General features: G+C 41.5%; 1 long non-coding RNA gene across 5 annotated transcripts in view; it reads right to left on the bottom strand.

Annotated features, from left to right (window-relative positions):
- LOC146178544 (uncharacterized) overlaps positions 1-21,549 on the bottom strand; it is a 32,336-nt gene extending 10,787 nt beyond the window's left edge. For 2 of the 5 annotated variants that reach the window (XR_014700873.1, XR_014700869.1), the window contains exons 1-4: positions 16,574-16,751; positions 15,788-15,892; positions 14,340-14,470; positions 12,369-12,522 (exon numbers count right to left, since the gene is read on the bottom strand). This is a non-coding gene — a long non-coding RNA (uncharacterized LOC146178544). Of the gene's footprint in view, positions 1-5,026; positions 5,202-12,368; positions 12,523-14,339; positions 14,471-15,787; positions 15,893-16,573; positions 16,752-21,248 lie in introns of those variants that run through there. The other 3 variants (XR_014700871.1, XR_014700872.1, XR_014700870.1) reach the window with 3 other exon arrangements.
- Between the last annotated feature and the right edge of the window lie 1,453 nt (positions 21,550-23,002).

The raw sequence follows: 23,002 nt of genomic DNA, 5'->3' as shown, positions 1-23,002 counted from the left end.
CTTACAAACCCTGTTCTCTAACAAATAAAAACGTCAGAGCCAATTATTCTGAATGTGCTTACTGATGCGGAATATGGTTATGATTCCCAATTAAACGTTATGTACTACTCAAGGCAACAGAATCAATCAAGAAAATATAATTCACAGCTGATCAGGAAGCACGCCGCACACAAAGAAATTAGAGTAGATTAGTTTTACAGTGCCTCAAAATAACTCTGCCACAGCTTCATGACTTTTCAAACGAGCAAAAATAACGTTTTTAAACGTCTGTCTTCCAGATTCTAGGTGCATTGATGCATAGTTGGAACTGAAACAACTATCTTCTCCCCATTGGTTAAGCTGTTTAATGCGGAAGTGTCGCGATGGGGCATATAGAAGCGAGGCTATTTGTTCGGAGCGCCAGCAATAGAAAACAATGTTTGACCACAAACAGATAGGTGACTGCTGCTAACTTCTCCCTTACCCCCTCAACTCCTCACGTTCTCTTGCGGATTCATTAATTGGGAAAGTGCAAATCTAGCGTTTTCCTGTGCCTTAAAGTTGAGTCAAGGTGTATAGCAGTATGCAGGGAATAAAAGCGAATTGAAACTTTGTAGCCTAAGACTGTGCACACAATTTGAAAAGTTAGAAATACGTTTAACAAAACACGGCTAAGCGCTAAAAAAAGTATTAGTCATCACAGTTACGTTCACCTTTACAGAAAGATAAAAGCAGCAATGTATCTTTTTTTCTAGATCACACCGACATCATTTTATGAATGTATGTCTAAGCGTTTATTCAGCCTACACTGCAGTCAGGCATTCTTTGACACTGGGGAAAAAGCAATGATCTAAACGGCTTGCCTGTTTAAAGTAACTGTCAATAAAAATGCTGACATGAGCAGACTGTGCATAATAAAAAGCTTCAAGCATAATTTACCCAGGATACGGTAAAAAGATGCTGCTAATAAAGACACCTAATAGTGAGTCTGGAAAAGCGACAGTCGGGGTCGTTATTCAAAAACAAGGACCACCATGACGGATCCTGTGAAGAAACCAGTGGGAATGTCGGTTTTGAACTACATAACTTGTGTGAATGCAACGTTTCGAACCGTGAACTAATAGTGTGAATATCTGGCATTTTTACATTTTCTCTATCATATAAAATTCCAAAAAACATCGAACGTGCTCTTACAAACATAATTACCGCGGTTTATTCGCAAGAACACGGGTCCTTCAGTATATAGCGTGGGCTTTCATAGTCTTAATAGTTTTGGTAATCTGCGAGAATCATTCGACTACGCAGCCCTCGGTTAGTCCTGACATGAAGCATCCGTTCTAATGATGTCGAAGTAAGAGTGCTAATGAGGCTGTCTTTCCAGCTACGTTATTCTGGCCATCACCTTCTCTGGTAATAATTTTTCTCAACATTCAGGATACCGTAATAACTCCTCTTAGCCTTTATTCTTATTATGTCATTAACACTATCACAAATTATCTCTTAAATTTTTCCTAATTTCCTGAGGTGCTAAAATATCTCATTATACATGTCAGACAAAACAGTGCAATTCCTAAGGTCGATAGGTTTCAGCGCGCCGATGCGGACAGACGTCCTGACAATAGTAAATTAGAAATATATTTTTCCACCATTCTGGTTCCTATTTGCGCTTTGGTATTTCTTCACGAGTGCGCAAATCGTACTTTTCTAAACACCTTTAGAATGTACCTTGGAATCCTGTAATGCAGAATTGCCACCATGTGACCACTGTTCTCTTCATTTATTATTCACTTACAAGAACATGAGCTTCGTTAGCTCATAACTATCTTGTGGCATTCTTCTCACATAACAAAACTGCCATGCACCTGTCGTGTAGACATGATCTATATCAGTGGCATTGCTGTTGCTGGCAGCTATACATAAAGCTGTTTACTTTGCAATGTCACACAGTGCAAGAAAACTGAACTGGCAGTACAAAAGCTACAAGATGTTTTAAAGAAGCAAAGCCGTCCTTTTAACTGGCTCTATAGTTTTTAACTCTCCTCCAACACCTCCAATGGAAATGTGTAACAAAATTTCAGTGCCTGTTTCTTCGGGTGTCACTTTCTAGCCTTCTGGCCTGAGTGCACTCGATGATGAGTTAAAAGCACCCTTTTAATTAGGGCCACAATTTATAGGTATGTAAGCGCATGTAACCAGGCTATTCTTTACCTGGGCTCCCAAGGGCTATAGCAAACAATATTTAAAGCAGCAACTAGCTTCCTGGGAAAGACATTTATAGAGGCAGAAAGCACAACAGGGCAGCATAGTTTATAGATGTGGGCTAATAAAAATGTTGTTAAGGGCAAGTGTACCCATCTACCAAAGTCAGACGTTGGCACTTCTTAGAACCCCTGTTCTCAAGCAAATAAAGTCGTCCGAGCCAATTATTCCGGAAGTGCTTACTGATGTAGAATAGGGTTGCTATGACTCCTCATTAAACGTCATATACCTCTCAGGGCAAAAGAATCAAGCAAGAAAATATATATCAGCGCTGATGAGGAAGCAAACCGCACACTGAAATTAGAGTAGGTTAGTTTCTTGGTGCCTCAAATTAATTCTGCCACATCTTCATGACTTATCAAACCTACAAAAACAACTTTTTTAAACGTTTGTCTTCTATACTTGAGGTGCGTTGAGGCGTAGTTGGAACTGAAAACAACTGATATTTCTCTCCATTGGTTAAGCTGTTTTATTGCGCAAGTGTCGCGACGGGGCATATAGAAGCGAGGCTATTTGTTTGGAGAAATAGCTGTAGAAAACACTGTTTTTACCACCAACAGAGAGGTGCTGCTGCTAACTTCTCTCCAACCCCAACTCCTCAAGTGCCCTTGCAGATTCATTCATTGTGAATGTGCAAATACAGCGTTCTCCTGTGTCTTAAAGTTGAATCTAAGATAGTTGTATAATTCAAAAGGCTTCCCATTTTCACCCCCCCCCCCTCCCCGCCCCTTCAATATTGCGTCGGCATTGAGACCGAAGGCTTTGCTGAGTGCTTGCGAAGTAGGCAATGTAGCAGTTTATTATCGCTGTCATCATGCTGTCTGCGATGGTGCTCGCGGGAGTGGTACAAAGTTAGTTCGCTTGCCTAAAAATATGCCTCTTGCAGAGTTTTCGTCACGAAAGCAAGCTCTTTTCACTCATTGCTATTAAGCAGGTTGCTTCCCAGGTTTTTTAAGTGCGTTATTCCATAGTTTTACGTGCGGCCAGCGCTGTATTCTTCCTCCGTTGTCACAATTCTTTTCGTTTCTTTCAATGCGATAGGCGCCTATAGAGGGGAGCTCACGGCATGCGAAGTACACGCACCGTGCAACATTGATGACTCTACCGTCGGTGTCGCACTACATTCTTTCCCGCAGAACTTTCACACGTGACCTCCCGTCTGCATATGTAGTTTGTCATACGTGTGCGCATTGGTAGCTTACATACGTTGGTCAGTGTTGGTCAGTGCTGGCTTTGTTGTACATTTTGCTGGCATGCTTTATCACTGTATTTGTGGGCTTTATGTAATAAAGCATGTATATTTTGGAGCCATACTTGCACGGCATTCTGCTGTCAATTGTGCGGTTACGCCAGCGCTTACCTTCATGTGTACAAGTATGTTGACCCTGTACCTTTGCAATAAGTGCTGGTTTGCTCCCTGCCTGTGTCGTTTTCTAATTGCTGAGTTTGATTGTAAACTGTACTGAAAATGCAGCATTCGTGTCCGATAGAATGACAAAGGTTGGCGAGCGTTCAAAGCCGCCCTTAAAAAGGACGCCTCAAAAATACGCCAAGGTTCCAACCAGAAAAATGACAGTTTATAATTCGCGCCAACGTTATATGTAGTCCTGACGTCATTTAACGTCACTAATTTTAGCTGGTGTTGGCCTCTCAATTTTCAGGGGGTGCTGGAGCGCCCATGAGTCGCCATGTGGTCATATTTTAATCGCAAAGGCGTCGACGGAGCCTTAGCTATGCGTGTAAGTGCCTTGGTTTCCCATAGTTTCATATTGGCTTGCTGCTCTCCTAGCAAGTGGCTCGCTTTTTTCTTTCGCTACCGTTTTCGCGGGCTGGCCATTATATGGCTGCGCCCTTGCTTCCTTTGTTCCGGTAGCGTTAGTAGCATGACCGCATAGCTTTCGTTTCATTTCACTATATCTTGTTTGCCGTGACAATGACCCACGTTCAGTGCGTGGCCGAAAAAATGGAGCTACATGACTGTTGAACGAGCATACACCCTGCGCAGCAGTCTGGGTGCGGCGATCCGTTAAAGAGGAGCCGCGGCTGCGTCGACAGTCCTGATCGCTGTCGGTATGTGTACTTTTCTGCTTTATAAGGAAAAACATTGCTTGGTTTGCTTCTTTGGTAATGCAAGTAAAAGTCAAATGTATTCTTGCTTCATTGGAGCCGATAGTGTAGTAACTATTATAATGTAACCAAAACACTTTAGTTGTCTCACTGTGGAGTTGTCTGAAAAAATACTAAGGAGAACACATTTCAGAGGCCATGAAAAATGCGTAGTGCCACATGCATGCATTCAGAATATAAAGCAGAACTATCTGTAGTTTACCAAAAGTAGTTTTTTACTTGCTTAGACCAGAGAAACAGATAAATTTCAGCAAATCACATTCATCAGAATGCTAATGTACATCTTCATAAATTCCATAATGCACAGCAAAGCATTAATGAATGGAGAAAACCCCATGATGTAGTTAATTCTATTAGAATCACTCTTCACCTGACCCACTGTGACCTTTATAGAAAATCAGTTCAGTTGTGAGGGTCGTCGGTGTTTTCCATGCTTCAGCTGTACTAGATGCACACATATGATGGGTATTGACGCGTTATTTTATTTTTCACTCGGCCGTACTTGGCTGCGAGGCATGAGCTGCTTTTTGCATGTGCTAGAGTCACATAGCTAAGAATAATCTACAGGTATGAAAAAAATGAGGAAGAGGAGCAGTCTAGTTTGGTAATAGATGCTTTGGTGTAGTGGTGTATACTTTTAATGCGTTGAAGTGTCACACACCTGAAAAATGCTAAAGTAGAGGACTCCGTATTCTGATCACTTGAGGTTCTTCAACGTGCACGGATCATGAAGCCTATGTGATTCCATTTCACCTTCATTGAAGTGTGGCCCCTCTGCTCTTGACTTGGTCCATCCTCCTTGCACTGTTTAGGTTTACATGCTGGCCACTGAGCTGCTGCGGCAAATGAAAACAAGTGCTTTATTGTTCATTTATTACTCTTCTGGGAATTAAGTTTGCTTTAAAACTATATCACTTGGTGATAAGTAAAATCTGACTACAGTCAAGAAAGCCATTAGGTCTGTTCAGTTGAAATAAGTGCAGTGTCTTCAGGTATGCATTTTGTTCCTCTATCAAAGGTGCTCACTTGTGGTTTTCGTCATCTCTTTGCTTGTCTGATCTCAACTGGAAGCATTTCACATGCCTCACCTATGATGCACATAATGAATTTTCGCATATTTATAGGATTTGATTGGATAGCCAGCATTTAGACGTAATTTTTGCGCTCTATTTTCACACTTAGCACGACTGCTGTTGGAGACTAGTTGAAACTCTAGGGCCAGGCAGCCCAGCCAAGCCTAATGCATCAAGTAGAAAACAGCTATGATATATTAAAGTTTTGATCGCTTCCAAGCAACCAACTGTTGATAATGAATCTGCATATTAGAGTTCTTACCTAATATTTCAAATTTCTAGTTCTTATAATTTGAGTTCATTCGATGCATCAAAGCAAGTGAAGTAGGATGTATGTTCTTGCCTTTCTGTTTTTATCAAGCTGGTTATTAAGTGTTAATATGTTCTTTTTTTACTTTGCCTAGTTTGCACCGCCAGTTGCGCGTTCAATGATGCACAATAATACTGTGCTATGCTCACTGCTTTGCCTGCTTCATCAGTTATGAATAAGCAAGATATACATGTTTCACTGTTTACTGCAGGGTCGAAATATATCCAAGTATACATTTATTCATTGATTAAAACTTATGTTGCTGTCGTTACCTTTTTTAAGTAACTTGCTCCTGAATCATTCTATATGAGGGGCAAGAGCTGACTTGGTAGTTCATAAAATGACAGGAAATAACTTCTGTAACCTCATAGCCTGCATAGCAGATGAGAGAGCTGCTTCTGTGTCCATCACTTTTTTTTATCACTTTTTAAAGTGTAAGACTTATTCATTGCCGAATTCAAGCACCGGTGGTCTGCATCCATGAGGCTCATTGTCATCAAACCTTTGAGCCAACCCATAGCAACACTAGTGTTATATTATTATGCAGATTATGTTTAGCACAATTGCGCTTTACTAAATGTTCATTGTGATTAAGTACAGGTAATTGAGAAACAAACGTGAACTTTACACTACAAGATCAACATCATTGGATAGCTTATGTCGGCTGTAAATGAACTGGAGAGCTCAATTATACACATTGTTCTGTTGAAAAGACGTCAGTGTAGTAGCAGTAAAAGATGGCATTGGGTGTCAGAATAATCAAGGACTGCATAAAAAAATTGTATGATAATTTGTGCGTCTGATGGTTGATGGTTAATTGCTGTGTGATAGGCGATGGGGATTGACTAAAACGGTTGCATTTATTTGAGGAATGGATGAATTAAAGAAATGAAAACAATGAACAAATTCAGAAAATGGGAGCTACAGAGGTGTCAGAATTATCAGTGGAAATCCCATGCTTGATGACGATGGTTAAAAAAATTCAGAGTGTGTAATTGATCAAATAAAAACTGAAATGATTAAAACATCAAAAATTGGAAGAAAGGGATTCAAACGTGTGAAAATGTACAGAATAAAAAGCCGATGCTGGAGGATGTCAATTATAAAACTTTAGTGTATAACTGATCAATTGGTGTTTGAAATAATTTATTATCATCATCTTCTCCTTCAGCCCCACTATACCCACTGCAGGGCGAAGGCCTGTCCCATATTCCTCCAATTAACCGGGTCCTGTGCAAGCTGCATCCACTTTATAAGAATGAAAAATGCATTCTAAGATATCCTAGTGCTTCAAATGTAAATCCAATGTCTGCTGATGCTAATATTGATGAATAAAGAAATAAAAACATAAGACATGAAGACTAAAAAGTGAAACATCATTATTTTTGTCTGCGAAATACTATCACATTATACCCTTAATGGCAGAGCTTAAAAGTCCTTCTAATTTTTGTATACAATTAGTTAGGCATTACTCACTGACACTAAACTTTAGGCTGCAGCCCCAAATCATATGTATTTTTATATGTTATATCAAGTGAAATTTCATGTATTCAATAATTGTCGAAATTGCCGGAGTCCTCCACTACGGCGTCTCTCATAGCCTTAGTCGCTTTGAGACGTTAAACCCCACAAACCAACCAACCATAATTGTATTCCCTAATTGATTGTGGTTAATTTGATAATAGTTAATAGCAGAGGTCTCGATGGTACAGTTTGAAGCACATTGACCAACTTGGTGCTTTTCTTTGTAGAGCTATTTGTTAGACTACATGGTCCTGCGCCCTTTTGCAGTTCTTGCTACCTCAACACAACTGCAGCATCCTACACTACAACTGCATATCCAGCCGTGTCTTGTACCTCTCCCATATCAGTGACACTGTTATAAACTCAGTCTCTCTTAGATAGCCTTCTGGTCACGTAATGTTTTGAATCTATCTTTGCTACTTCAGTGACGCCTGGAACATCTCGAGACCATCATAAAAGGCTAACTGCAACAGTCCATACTTAATCAGGATTGGTGCCACTGTTCAGAGTATGATGGCCAACTTTGTGCCATTCTTTTTGCAGGTTGGGGATAACTGGTCTTTGGTAAATGTGTTAAAAGCAATTATACCGGTAGAGTAGTGTTGCTGAGGCTCCAGCAGATGCTGTTCTGCATCTTAGAACAGCTTCATGTGATTGTTCAGTTATTGCAGCTAAGTGGCAATGTCAAAGGAAATCCTGCCTTCGATAAGGTAGATGAGAAGAAACTGTATCTGCTTTGTGCAAAGATGTGGCTGCGATGATAAAATATTGATGAACTGGAAAATAGGGATCGGTGTAATAACTTATTTTTGGATAAAAGGAGAAGAAAATCCTGCATCCCTGGTAGAGTGTTCCCAAGATGTATGCAAGGACATGCTCAGTGTTGAAGTCTACCAAGGGAAGGCACATAATCGATACAAAGAAAGCAAACTGTGTTTGGCCAGTCATATTGCCCTTTTATGATTTTGCAGAAAATATGTCAGTCTGCACAACTTCGTGAATCCTAAAGGAAAACAAATATCAATATATGAAAGTTTTGCAGTGAGCCTACTAGACACTTTAAATAAATTGTAGGTATCATGTGCAACGAACCGGGCAAATCGGGAAATAAACGCAAAATAACGAATTCTCTTTTGCGTTTGACGATGCGGAAAAAAACAAGTATCTGCAACAGAACTGATATTAATGTACTTTACTGGAAACAATATTGTCAGCAAGGTCGATAAATTTCAAGGTCTATGCCACTGAACAGTCTGGCTGTGGTGGTTATTATGGTGACATGGTTGAACCTGGCTGTGCACGACTTTGAGATTGTTCCTTTGTCCTACATACTCCTTTGTACTGACGAGATCACCATGGTGATTACCTGGTTACTGCTGAATTAGGAAGTAGCAATTTGAAGGCTTATCTGCTACATATGTAATGTATTCCGGTCTATAAAACTCACAGAAGCTGTCTAGAACAAGAGGAAGAAGATGGTTTACACGGTATGAAAGAGCACTGAACAACGGTAAAGCCAACGTTTCGACAAGTAGACTTGTCTTCGTCTGGGAGACATGGAAGTAAGTCCCAGACGAAGGCAAGTCCACTTGTCGAAACGTTGGCTCGACCTGCGAACTAAGGCGTCCCCCCTTTATTCTTGTTCAGTGCCCCTTCATATCACAGAAGCTGCGTGTTTCCTTGACCGCACCAAATGCTTTATCATTACATACCATCCTTTATTTCGTTTTAGACAATGGTGCTGGAGAGTACACCTACAAGGAATGTGACCCTGCGTGCCTCAAGATGATCATTCTAACACTGCTTGCCATCCAGGTGAAATAAACTAACAATGTAAGGTTTTCACATTCTACACAAATAGTTCATGCCAGGCTTCTTTACCTTCACAGCACAAGCTGCCTGTGAGGTATGTACCATCTTTTGGAAGTGCCATCTAACTTTTGACTAAAGTCATCCTAGGAAAGCGACTAATGTAGCTGTATAACTGTTCTATTCTAAATGCCCATGCATCTATGAATTTTGATGTTTGTGTGATGTTTCCCTGAGAAGAATTGTGCACAGTTCTAGTGCAAATCAAACACGGTATGCTACCATATGAGTGTTATCTGCTTCATGTGAGCTTAATGTATGCATTATAACCTGCATAAAATGGCCAGAAATCGTATGGTGCCTAGTTAGAAGATTTCTTAAACATCATACACTTTAGATATTTTTTACAATCGAGACCTTTTTGTGTATCTATGGTATGTAAAATGACTTTTCTTGCGCTGTGAAATTTAAACTGTTATAGCACATTCAGCATAGTGCATGGAACTGCTTTTGTTACCCTGAATTTTCACCTAATATGGTAAACCATGAAGGTTCCCAATCATTTTATTGCGGTAGCATTGAAAGGCATGTTACTCGGAAAATCCTGCATTGGAATATGAGAAAAACAACTACAAGGGTTCAACGCTGCTGAACCAAATATTGAGCGAAAGCATTAGCTGGGGGTGACCGAGCGTTCTTCTTCTATTTTGCTTCTTTCTCAGCCCGCATATAAAGCCCCGCTTTAACCAACCCGTATGAACGTGCCTTAGTGGCCTATAGGGGTAACGTGAATGCCAGGGTCCTAACAGGCTGATTCTGACATAACCGTCCCATGTGAAACAAGATACCCAAGTTGGCAGCTCCTGTCAGCCCGTGTGTCACGTAGGATGTGACGTCACAGCTTCACGTGGGTAAGACGTAACTGCAGCCGGGTCACGCGAATGCATTCAAAGTGCGAGTAGTATTGCTTTCACAATAAAATTACAGTGCTGGCAGGGGGTAGCTGGAATGTCTGGGCACTGTTTCTTCGAAGGTTTGTGCGACCTAATGAGACTACATGATATCGGAATGTTGGGAGGAGATGGCAGCTCTGGTTGCTCATTCAAGATAGGAAGGTGGAATAAGAGTTAACCTTCAAGTACTTTTGTATGCCGAGTCAGGCAGGCTACATATAGGCTACACAGGTATGCCTCCATGGCTTATTTATAAAACAGAGAGAGAGATATATATATTTTAATGGCAACAGGAGATGTCTGCCTGGTGGTAAGCCTAGCATGCTACTCCTGATGAGGGTTGAGGGATGAGGGTGACAGGTATAAAACAGGTCTTTATACATAGCGTTGCAGCTTGCATTGTCTACTTTAAACGCAGAGCATAATTTTTGCTTGACATAATTGTGAAGATACCCTTCCAAAGTTCTGCAAAGAATGCTCATGTTGATTTGGCTACTATCTAATATATCATTTTTGCTCTACAGCTTTGACCATTCCTTGCCTTTTGTACTTGCCTCAGTGCAAACACTTGATGCATATAGAATAGATTTGGTGCGTTATTTTAGGGTGCTATCTAGTTAACTTTCTAAATTTCATATGCTATGCTTGTTACATGTGCCCACATACCTAGCAAGCTTACAGTCAAAGGAAAAAACTACGGGGTTAAATATTTTATGACATTAGCAAGGCAAGAGACCTGAAACATGTATGTAACAAAAAATTTTAAACTCTAAATTCATTTGCAAACACCTTGAAGTTAACCCTTCTTTGCTGGTTTAATGCTTCCAATTCTTAAATAATTGACCTGCAGTTCACACTTCCCTGTTTGATAGAACTGAATGTATATTCAAAAGGCTCACCGGTAATGTGAATGAGCAATGGTGTACACGAATTTTGCTACTCTTTCAGAATTACACTACACCTCGCATCATGAAAATTTGGAGCAGCCTAGTGAACATTACTTGTAGAAAAGTACATGAATTTGCCTCCCGTCTCTGTTTCGCAAACAATTTTCGTTTTTTCTTTCGTGTAATAAGAGTTTTCTTTTTACCTATTTTTTTAAATGTTGATTGTTTTTCTGCTTCATTTTTTCAAGCTAATGCCACGGCATTATCTGCCTCTTGCTTCATACACCACATTTTGCTTTATAATAACTCTGTATGTTGATTTTTCATTTTTCAATGTCAGCCTGCTGATCAATGTAATAGGTGACAGGGCTTGATGAGGAAAACATTAATTGTATTTTACCTCTTAGCACGCCGAAGCTTGTCTGAATAAAGAACCAAAAGCGCTCAATCAAAAACACAATTTTGTAATTTTCTACTGTGCCTAGATATAACCGATATACGTTCCGTCTTTATCCCCGAACATAATGTCTTTTTACGAAAGCACTGAAGCCGAAAGAATATCTTTATTATAATATTTGTAATAAATATTTAGGGCTCGATTATGTCAAGGCTCTGCTGAATCATACCTATAGCTTGTAATGAAATGACCTGGTTCACTTCCCCACTCTCATCTGCACTCAAACTCCAGTTGTCCAATAAAGGGGACGTACGTTTCTAAGAACAAGGAAGTTTCCCTATGCCCCATTAAGCGAATTTGATTCTCATAATTTCAGAGCAGGTGATGCTGTTCTATGGGGTAAATAACAAGCCCTTGCACGCCTGAAAACCAGCCACATGTAATCTGGTTGGTTTGGGGGGTTTAACGTCCGAAAGCAACTCAGGCTATGAGAGATGCCGTAGTGGAGGACTCCGGAAATTTTGACCACCTGGGGTTCTTTAACGTGCACTGACATCGCATAGCACACGGGCGCCTTGCTTCTCGCCTCCATCGAAAAGCTGCAGTCACATGTAATCTCTCTTAATGCTGATTTCAGTTCTATCGATTATCTCCTCTATTGCACGTCCCAGATATATGGATGGATTTTTCGCATAAAGGCATACAATTTGTAAAAACATAAATAAGGTACAATAAACAATTATTTGCCACCATATAATAATTTTGTTCATATTCCTTCTCCATTCCGCTAATTTACGAAGATCGAAATTAAGATAATTCTAATTACTATAATTACGATAATTGCAATAATAAACATACCTAACGGCAACAAAGTGGTACCAGACCTGCTCCAATTCAGAGCCGCGGTCTTGTTTAATATATAAAATTTCGGAGTGATCCGTCAAACAGTGCTATATTATGTATAGGTTAGTCTTAGAAGAAGGTTTAGAACTTGCCATTATACACGATACACTCAGCATATTCATGGACGACGACCTTCATTTTACTTACAAGTTTCCAATGCTGGTTGTGCTTCGTGATCTCCTTGATATAAATAATGTGCAAGTGCCCTCCTCTTTATGCTCTATTCCAGTGCCTTCGCTAAACACTATGGAAGGTCCAGGGGCGCAAATAATTCGAGCAGGAAAAGCTGAGAGATCCGATTCTGAAAAAAAGAAGTAAATAAACAATGATATCGATTTTAACCTTTTCCTGCATACGCATATGCATATGCATATGCATATTGATGCATATTCCGTCCACAAATGTTGAAAGCGCGAGTTCATTGATGGCTCTATAATTAATTATTAATAATTAAGGAAGATGTGGTTATTATCGGAATATTTGAAGTTAGACATCCACCTGTGGTAAACGCACGTCACTTCCACAGTGCGAGAAGGAGAAATGACTGTAGAGGATACGAAAGTGTTACAAAAACAGTCTAGATCTTGTTATGCCCGAAAATAAAATTGAATTAAATTATTAGTTATAACCAAAGACAGAGGAATGGAAACGTACCCCGATGCCCACCTGACTCAAGCAGCTTAGAGCGGCCCGAGATACTGCTAGTCTGTGATCAGAATAATCACAAGGTCCCAGAGAACTGAACGCTGTGAAAGGTCCATGACGCTAGTGCAGATAACAATTGCTTACCCACATTGAAACTGATTTAGAGAGAGCAAGCATATACTATATTTCAGTCCAATTAACAACACTTCCACCGCGAATTCATGTTTTGAGTGTTCTTATGCCAACTCTCTTGTCTGCAACTCTTTCTTTCCCTCGATGACATAATAATCTCTCTTCTCTTTCTTACTATCAATTAGTTTGTACCGATGATTTCTTCATGCCAAGCCTTGTTTCTTCGCTTTTGTAAGGGTATGTCACCACATTATGACGGCTGCAAACTGTAGCTTTCCGTCATTTTACGGTCCATACTCTCTACAGCCGCTGTGTGAATAGAAACTGTCATACCCGAAAAGGAAACACATTATTTTTTTTTCACCTAGTACGATAGTAGTGTTTCAGAAATTTCAAAAATGTATACAACTGGAAGCAATTCCTCGCAAATGGCGATGAAAGCTTCCTTGCCTCCTTTGATGCCAAACGTGTCGTCAAATATTTTAAACTGGCCATTGACAAAGCACTATGCAACGTTTTTTATCAATCATCACGGTGACAGACTCCTCCTAAAAAAACGAATTGACATTTTTATGATTCCTGCTGTTAAATATGCACATATTAAATGGGGAGGCTGTTGCCTTACTTAGCACTGTAATAATTTACTTTAGAATCCTAACACATCGTAGTGCTATGGGAACATATAAAAAGTAGTCTTTCACCAGCTTGACAAGTTAGCATGCCCCCTCCTGTCAAGGGTATCCAAAGCGACGTAGAGAAGACAACGCAGACTGTGAAGAAGCATTGCCCTTGTTCATCACTACAGAAAATTACATAAACATTCTGAAAGCTTTTCCTGGGAAATATTCTTTAAAAATAAAGTAGCAAAAACGAAACTATTCAAATAGTGTATACATCAGAAGGCATTTCAAAGACACTTTACCTCAAAAAACATATGAATGACATGAATTTAGAGGAGTCGCTTTTCTGTTGAGAGCTCGGATTTTATTAAAGGAGGAAATGTGAAATAATCGGTTATTTTTAACCCTATCGTTTGCATATCCTTGTGTTCTATTTTTGCTGTCCAGTACTCATTCAGACATTCCTGTTTTTGACAACCTTCCAAGCATTAGATGCTGTCCCTTGTCATAATTTAACGGCGGATTTGTGTACATCCGGCAAGTGCTTCGCACAGTATTCTGGGTTGGGTTCTAAGATTGTGTACCCTTGTGATGCAAGGAATTCAGAGGAATTGTTTTACAAAATCTATTTCTTATCTGAATCAGAGTGTCTATTTTACAGTTCGCATGGACAAGGGTTGCTGGTAGTGCGTGACCAAATGTTCCAGCAGCATCCTCGCACCTGCGCTTCTCAGCTGTCCTCCCTTGGACGACATTCTGATTGGTCACTTCTTAGACTCGATAGTTCTTGTTGCGGATGATCTTCCTTCAAAAACCAGTCTCTTTGATTCCAGAGGCAATCCTGTGTGCCACCTGCGTGCCAAAAAATTTCCTATACCTCTTGGTCGCTTGGCAATTCCTGTGACAAAATTACACACAAAAAAACAACTTTAACGAATATCAGAGGTACACGAATTTCATAAAAAACGGTGCCACTTTTACAAACAACGACAGATTGAAATCGGCCCTTTACAGATCTTTCAGGCTCTAAACCAGGCAGTCTATTTCAGGAAGTTTATTTGGTATCAATCGTTGGCCACACGTGCAAGCCTAATTTTGTTGTCCCTTGTGAGCTCCATGGACTGGAAGTACACTTCCTGCATGACTATCCTTTGAGACTCATGCAATTGCATAACACCCCTCAAGAGAATATTGCAACTCTTTGAAATAAGAGCGCTTCTGGGACCTATCTCATCTGAAGAGCAAATTTTCTTCTCTGCATTGGTACCTCAAAATGGGAATTCACACGTCGCTGTGAAAAACGCTTCTTAAATACAGCTATGTTCTCACTGCTTACAGCAACAGAACTTCTGTAGCATTACCATGCTTAATTCCCTCTGCTAGAACCGCTGGTACGTGTGTACGCAGAAGGCATGACCTGTATGCGATAAACGTGAACACCACGCTAGTTGAGTCTCAGCCAATTATGGCATGGACTTCTCGAATACCTGCATCATATCATGCAATTGATCTCTATCGCATAATCACCCTTAATTTGCATTCTAACTCTTGTTTTACATATTTTTCTACTTTGCGGGTTACAACTCCATCTTTTATGTAATTAAATCACTTTCTCTCTATTCCGTCTTCTTCCATTTCTGCCTTTTCTCTCATATTACCCTACCAGGAGGTGACAGTGCCATCCACCAAGAGACATGCGCCTCTGTTCCACAAGCACGGTAGCTACTATCTTCTCCTTCTGTGAAATCAAGCTCCCCTTTCCTGACTGTTCTGCTCTCGCCGCTCATAAAGAAATCAATGTTCGTTTTTCACTGAGATACACAGCTTCCAAGATATAACTGAGTTGCACGGCCATGAAAGTATATATATTTTCAATTTATTTGCACTTCTTCCTTTGCCCTGACGTTTTCAGTCTGCTTTGTCCTCTGTTATGAATCATTAAAAAACTGGCAATTTTTTTTTTGTGTGTAAAAATAGCTTTTCAAAATATTGTACCGCATACTTGCCGGGGCAAATAACGGGCGCGAAATTTGTTGCTTCCGGATCAAACAAGCTGACGCAGTTCTGTTGAATAGGCAAGCTGTCAAGTGAACCTCTGATATTAGTGTTTCCTTCAAAGGACCCATACTGATACGTAACTTCACGTACCTTGCTTTAGATCATACGTACCGTCATTTTCATTCCAAAACCGTCTTCTTATGCTTAAAACCTTTGCTTCCGAAGCTTGGTGACCTCAGCACTACTACACCGCATATCTGTTTGGGACAGCGCTTACTGCGGAAAATAAAGAAAACATTGATTGGCATCACGATTCCGGCAATATTTCGTGGGCATAGCATACTAATCCCAAATGCAGGTGCTGTTGCGGGGTGTGTGGTTATTATGCTAATTGAGAGAACAGATTCACACTTAGTGGAATTACTAAAAGGAAAGAAGGCCCTGTTACTCCTGCATATTCCATGTGGAGGGAAAGAAGGAGCAATGTCTTCAAGAGACAAAGCGAGGCGCAAAAACACAATATAGTCACCCGAAATGCAAGAAAGTCTGACATAGTTGCAATTCTGCTCAAAGTAAACAACAAAAACTACGAGTAAGTGCAAAGTTACACAAAAAGTGCAAATATGTCCTGACTTTCTCAAAAGCGAGTTTTAAGGGGGCCCGTATGAACACAAATGGTGTCCCAAACATTTGTACGTGGGTTTGCAGATATGCAGATGATCAAATAATATTTTTAATTTCGAATGAAAGGAGTGCGTCAGAGAATACAAGTTGTGTGTTTGGCGCCGGAGCAGTTTTGTTGTTCTCCTCGTATACAAGTTTCAAGAAAAACCCAGTGCATAGAGAAAAACCGGCTATGGCAGGTTTCCAAAATGTCCAAAATAGGGTGCACAAAAAAAAACACATGATCGTTCCAACAAGACCTAGCGCTTGTTGAACCATTATGTTGACACCTACGATGTTCCAGTTATGTTGCGACGATTATGGAATGCGTCGAAAAGACAACCTTTTGTTACTTTCACTCTAAAATTGCCGACAAAGTTTTCTCTCCACGAGGACAAATTTGGTGCTGTTGGGTGAGAAAGGTATAAAAACATGGTGACAACTCTTTGTAGCCTTCAATTAAAGTCGCAATATACATGCGTATCAATAAATCTAAAGTTGCTTTACCTAATCGCCTGCATACAAAACGAAAAAAGGCTCAGTTCCTACTTATTTGTCAACGCCAAACTATCCTAAAAAACCGCAGTGTTTTTTCTAGGCCTGTCGAGTGTAATTGGGGATGATACATACGACAAACCACACAATAGAATATGGGGAGTAAATGTCGCATAAAGACACACACTTGAGATCCCAGCTCACTATGCTGCAACCAAAGCAGAAATGCTACCGTAAGCATCCCTAAAAAAAAAAAAAAAAAAAAAAAAAAAAAAAAAAACTCCCTTAAGCAATGCGAAACGAAAATAATAATTTCGTGCCATATATTCTTAGAGGCGGACGAATCGCGCTGTTCATTTCTGTTATGTTGTTGCTTTTTTTGTGATCCCGCAGCGATATCATTCACACAGATAAAACAATTGACCTCGCGTTACCGGTTCGAGTAGGATAAGCAGTCGCTTCAGTGTTGGCGCGAAAAACTCTTCGCAGCAGAAAGCGCAGCAGAAAGCGCAGCATAACACTGGCAACAACCACTTCACGAAGAACCACGTTCCTTTATTGAGACTAGGATTACCGCTACTCGCGTAGAAGAGCGGCGATTATTTTATGTTGCATAGTGGAGTATTCTCAAGGCAACAAATCTGAAGCAAGGTGCACAAAGCGACTTAGCAGCAGTGAGCAACAACGTGTGTCCATGCTCGTCGACAATTGACAGCGCTGAAAGTTCAATCAGGTAAGCTTGCTCCTACAAATTGCCGTTATAATCGCGGCTGCTTATCAAATTCGGTGGCGTTGATTTTTATCCCTTTACCCTGTTACAGAACCCGAGAAAACACGTTATGTCCAACCCAGCGCAAGTCTTCCGCGGAAGCGATCACCCCGCCCTTTCGCTGGCGTCAGTGCCGATTGCAGGGTCTCTGCCACAACCTCAGGAGCTTGCCAGCTGTCGCGAGCCTGCGGTCCTTCTGAATTGTTATTACGTTCTATTGCCTCAATTGCCGACTATATCTTTGAACATCAGTTCGGCAGTGCCCTGTGGCATCGTCTTGAGCCTGCCTGGCGTGCCACAGCCGACTGCTGCACTCAACATTTGCATAGATCCACGCAACCAAGCTCAAAATCAAGGGCAAAACGTGAACAACCAAAGAGTTGAAAGTCAACATTTGCAACCAGAGCAAGTACAGAACCCTTCTAGCATAACTGACGGAGAAGAAGAAGATATGGACTGGTCACCAATAGAGCCTTAGGACAATCACTCGCGAGTCTCCTTAGATGTCCCATTGTGTTTTTTTTTCGCAGGCGTCAGTGCCAATTGCAGGGTCTCTGCCACATCTCAGCAGCTTGCCAAAAGTCGCAAGCCTGCGGTCCTTGAGAATTGTTATTACGTTCCATTGCCTCAATTGCCGACTGTGTCTTCTTCGAACATCAGTTCGGCAGTGCCCTGTGTCATCGAGCCTGCCTGGCGTGCAACAGCCGACTGCTGCACTCGACATTCGCACAGATCCGCGCACCCAAGCTCAAAATCAAGGGCAATACGTGAACAACCAAAGAGTTGAAAGTCAACCTTTGCAACCAGAGCAAGTACAGAAGCCTTCTAACATAACTGACGGAGAAGAAGAAGATATGGACTGGTCACCAATAGAGCCTTAGGACAATCACTCGCGAGTCTCCTTAGATGTCCCATTATGTTTTTTTTTTCGCAGGCGTCAGTGCCAATTGCAGGGTCTCTGCCACAGGCTCAGGAGCTTGCCAAAAGTCGCAAGCCTGCGGTCCTTGAGAATTGTTATTACGTTCCATTGCCTCAATTGCCGACTGTGTCTTCTTCGAACATCAGTTCGGCAGTGCCCTGTGTCATAGAGCCTGCCTGGCGTGCAACAGCCGACTGCTGCACTCGACATTCGCACAGATCCGCGCACCCAAGCTCAAAATCAAGGGCAATACGTGAACAACCAAAGAGTTGAAAGTCAACCTTTGCAACCAGAGCAAGTACAGAAGCCTTCTAACATAACTGACGGAGAAGAAGAAGATATGGACTGGTCACCAATATAGCCTTAGGACAATCACTCCCGAGTCTCCTTAGATGTCCCATTATGTTTTTGTTTTTTTCGCAGGCGTCAGTGCCAATTGCAGGGTCTCTGCCACAGGCTCAGGAGCTTGCCAAAAGTCGCAAGCCTGCGGTCCTTGAGAATTGTTATTACGTTCCATTGCCTCAATTGCCGACTGTGTCTTCTTCGAACATCAGTTCGGCAGTGCCGTGTCATCGAGCCTGCCTGGCGTGCAACAGCCGACTGCTGCACTCGACATTCGCACAGATCCGCGCACCCAAGCTCAAAATCAAGGGCAATACGTGAATAACCAAAGAGTTGAAAGTCAACCTTTGCAACCAGAGCAAGTACAGAAGCCTTCTAACATAACTGACGGAGAAGAAGAAGATATGGACTGGTCACCAATAGAGCCTTAAGACAATCGGTCGCGAGTCTCCTTAGAGGCCCCATAATGTTTCTTTTTCATTGGGGGCCTGTGTCTTTGTTGTGTTTTTTTTTTTCAAGTGAAATGCGTTGCATTTCTTTGTCTCATGAATAAATGAACTGATTTTGCTTTTCGGAGCGCTAAACCAGAGTCTGTACTATTTGGGTTAGCCCACCACAACGGCTAAGCAGCATATAACATATTCTTTCATTTTGTACGGAAGGCATTATGGAATCCTCATCGTACTCTGCGAAGAGATCGCGTGAGCTATTTACACTTTTCATTGTTGTGAATAGCCTATAAGGATGACTTTCAATGATAAAAATTTTATTATAGGCGTTCCTCGAAAAATTATCATGAATATGTTCTAAAGAGCACGTCCGGTTAGTGCAGCCATGGAACACTACGGCGCTAGCCGAAAATGTTTAGCTGGGGCGATTCTTTTCAATGAAAGCAATTTTTCATCTATAAGCACTATTTCTGGACCAATTTAAAAGACGGACGTGAACTTTTCAGGGCAATCTCAAATTTGATGCTTACGACTTCGGGGCTAACATATTTATTCATTCATTCACAAATTTTGATTTACCGGGATGCCCTAGGCCTAAGATGGCGGTTTATGAGCCAACGTCCTAGAAGATCGGCATGATAGCTTCACACATTTGAAATTAGATGGCAGCAGGAGAGTCGTGCGAAGCATCGTGTGCTCGAGCGTGCCGCCATTCAAACAATAGCCGCTGATTATGCCCACGTGTCTCTTGTTATCAACACGCCCAAGCATTGGGAGACGAAAGAGGAGTAAAGCCAATTCGAAGCCACTCATTGCAGCCAGAGGAATTAGCACACTGCCGTAGCAGATGTACCACCGCAGTAAGTCATTGCTAAGAACGACCAAGAGGGCCCCCACAACCTCTTTATTACCACCGTGGTTTTCCCCCGGATGAACTATGCCGCGGCATCTGCTTCTTTCTGCTCCTCCGCGAGCCCATGTCTAGCTCAGCAACCTTTATCACATTTACGTAAGGACTATGCAAGATCGATTTTCCAAGCAAGCAATTATACGCGCTGCCTTTCGGTACTTCTAAACAGCTGTTCTGTCAATGTGAAACATCTTGGTGATCTAGGGCACCTCATAAAGTTAGCCACCGAGTCGAGGCTACGTCCGAATACCGGATCGGAACAAAAGGGGAGCTTTCGCAGTATGGCAGTGCGTAAATCTTGCTTTCCTCTTTGGCTTGTCTCTCTAGGAGTAATAGCCACCCTCCTATACGTACTGAAAAAAAAAAAAAGAAAACAGACTAACGAAATGCTTAAATAAGGAGGTTTGAAAACTTCCTACCAAAGCTTCCCCCTTTTTGAATAACGACTAATCTCGGCATTTTATGTCATTCCTCAGTCAAAAGGAAAATATTAGCCATTTACTATTAAACAATATAATTTAGTGACGTTATCTGCCCTTGAACCGTGCAAAGATTGGAATCACGGACTGAATAAATATAGTTTACGTGCTTAACATTCACTATTATTGAAAGTGTAGTGAGATTTAGAACATCTATTGCAGAATAGCATGCTCATACATACAGAACTTCATTTAAGGCTGATATGCAAGATCCCAACCCTGCCAAATACTTAAGAATGATGGCGTGGCAGAACGTGCAGGGACTGTTTTAACAGATGCTGATCGGAATGCATAAGAATATGTCTTGTAGCTCATTTCTCTTACGTTACCCACTTCGCATTTACTAGTAGTATATACTAGATGCCGTAGTGCTGTATTAATAAACCAGTTGTCTCCTGGCAGTTCCTAAGCGTGCAAGAAATTTTCCTGGATGGAGGCCTACGAGAGAGGTAAGAACAATTGTTCATTTATAGCAACCCTCTCGACACCCCCCCCCCCCCCAACATAAAAACACGTGCAGATAGAAAAAAAACTCATCTTCTTCAAAATAAAAAACTAAAAGCGAAAATACCCAATATTGGCTACAGCGCTGTTAAACAAACTCACCGTATTCCAGGTTTTCGGTATTATCCAAGATTTGTAAATCCGATTTGCTCATTGCGTCGAGGACCCACCCAATGAGCACGTGTGTATGCAGCTGCATTCACAAGTACCGGCTCGTTGATTTTTAATTGAGAACTAGTTGGCACTGGACACACAAAAATTAAATTCTAAAGGCGCAATATGTTGTCATCCGCTACGTCGCAGCGGCGGGATGGCACTCCGCATTTCTTCTCTTGGTAACCGAACTACGCAGCACAAATTGGAAACTAAACTACGCCCTCAGCACGCGGATGCCCACGTACGTACATCCACTAGCCGAGTGTTTAACCGCGAATGTGAAAGGTATCTGTGCAAGCTAAGAGCGGCCTTACCTGCGCACTTTCAGATAGGCGCCAAGCAGTGAAACAATGGCCCTATATCGATATCTCTAGAAGGGGAGGAAACAGAATATACGATAACATCTTCCACTCGCTATGTCTTGAAAATAAAGTTGGGAAGATCTTGGAAAAAGTTATACATTTTACGCGATTTCTTTCCTCCACTTCACTTTTTTCCTCCACTTTGCTGACCTCAGAAAAAAAAATGTTAACATTACTAGTAATGTTTATGCTCGTTGCTCAAATCCGTAAATTCTGATTTAGCTACAGTAAACGTTATATCAGTTCAGTCGTTCAGTCGGGTCCGACTCTTCGTGACCCTATGGACCATCTCACGCCACGCTTTCCGGTCTCTCACTATCTTCCTAACATCACATAACTTCATCTGCAGTGCCTCGAGGATGCCATCTAACCATCGCGTTCGCTGCCTACCCCTTTTCCGGCGACCCTCAACCTTTCCCAACATCAAATCTTTCTCCAGCGACTCCTCTCTTCTCATCAGATGACCAAAGTAGCTGAGCTTTACTTTAGAATTTGACCCTCCAATGAGCAGTCAGGATTTATGGTCGGCAATATCGACTGATTTGATCTTCTGGCAGTCCAAGGAACTCTCAAGAGTCTTCGCCAGCACCACAATTCAAACGTGTCAATTCTTCGGCGGTCAGCATTTTTCACAGTCCAACTCTCGCATCCATACATCACAACTGGAAAGACCATAGCACGAGTTATACGGATATTTGTTGGCAGACTAAGGTCTCTGCTCTTTAGTAGGCGGTCAAGGCTAACCATTGCTCTCTTTCCCAGAAGCAGGCGTCTCCTAATTTCATGGCTGCAGTCTCCTTCCGAGGTAATCTTGGAGCCCAAGAAGAGAAAATCTGTCGCAGCTTCCACTTCTTGTCCATTGATGCTCCCGGACTTGATAGGGCAAGACGCCATGATCTCTGTCTTTTTAATGTTCAGTTTAAGCCCAAACTTCTCACTCTCTTCTTGTACGCGCATCAGAAGTCTCTTGAGTTCCACTTCTCTTTCTGCCATTAAAGTGGTATCATCCGCATATCTAAGGTTGTTGATACGTTTTCCAGCAATCTTCACTCCAGCTGAAGACTCGTCCAGACCGGCCTTCCTCATGATGCACTCTGCATATAGGTTAAATAGGCAGGGCGACAGTATGCAGCCTTGCCTCACTCCTTTCTCAATCGGAAACCAATCAGTACGACCATGCCCAGTTCTGACTGTGGCCTCTTGCCCTTCATACAGGTTCCTGAGGAGACAGATGAGGTGAATTGGAACTCGCATCTCTTGAAGAGCTTGCCACAATCTGCTGTGATCTACGCAGTCAAACGCTTTCGCATAATCAATAAAGCAGAAGTAGATGGTTTT

This window comes from Amblyomma maculatum, chromosome 9 (assembly GCF_055883805.1).
Source record: "Amblyomma maculatum isolate TAMU_Amacu chromosome 9, ASM5588380v1, whole genome shotgun sequence".
In the NCBI taxonomy this organism is placed as follows: Eukaryota; Metazoa; Arthropoda; class Arachnida; order Ixodida; family Ixodidae; genus Amblyomma; species Amblyomma maculatum.
This window is presented reverse-complemented; position numbering and strand designations above follow the sequence as displayed.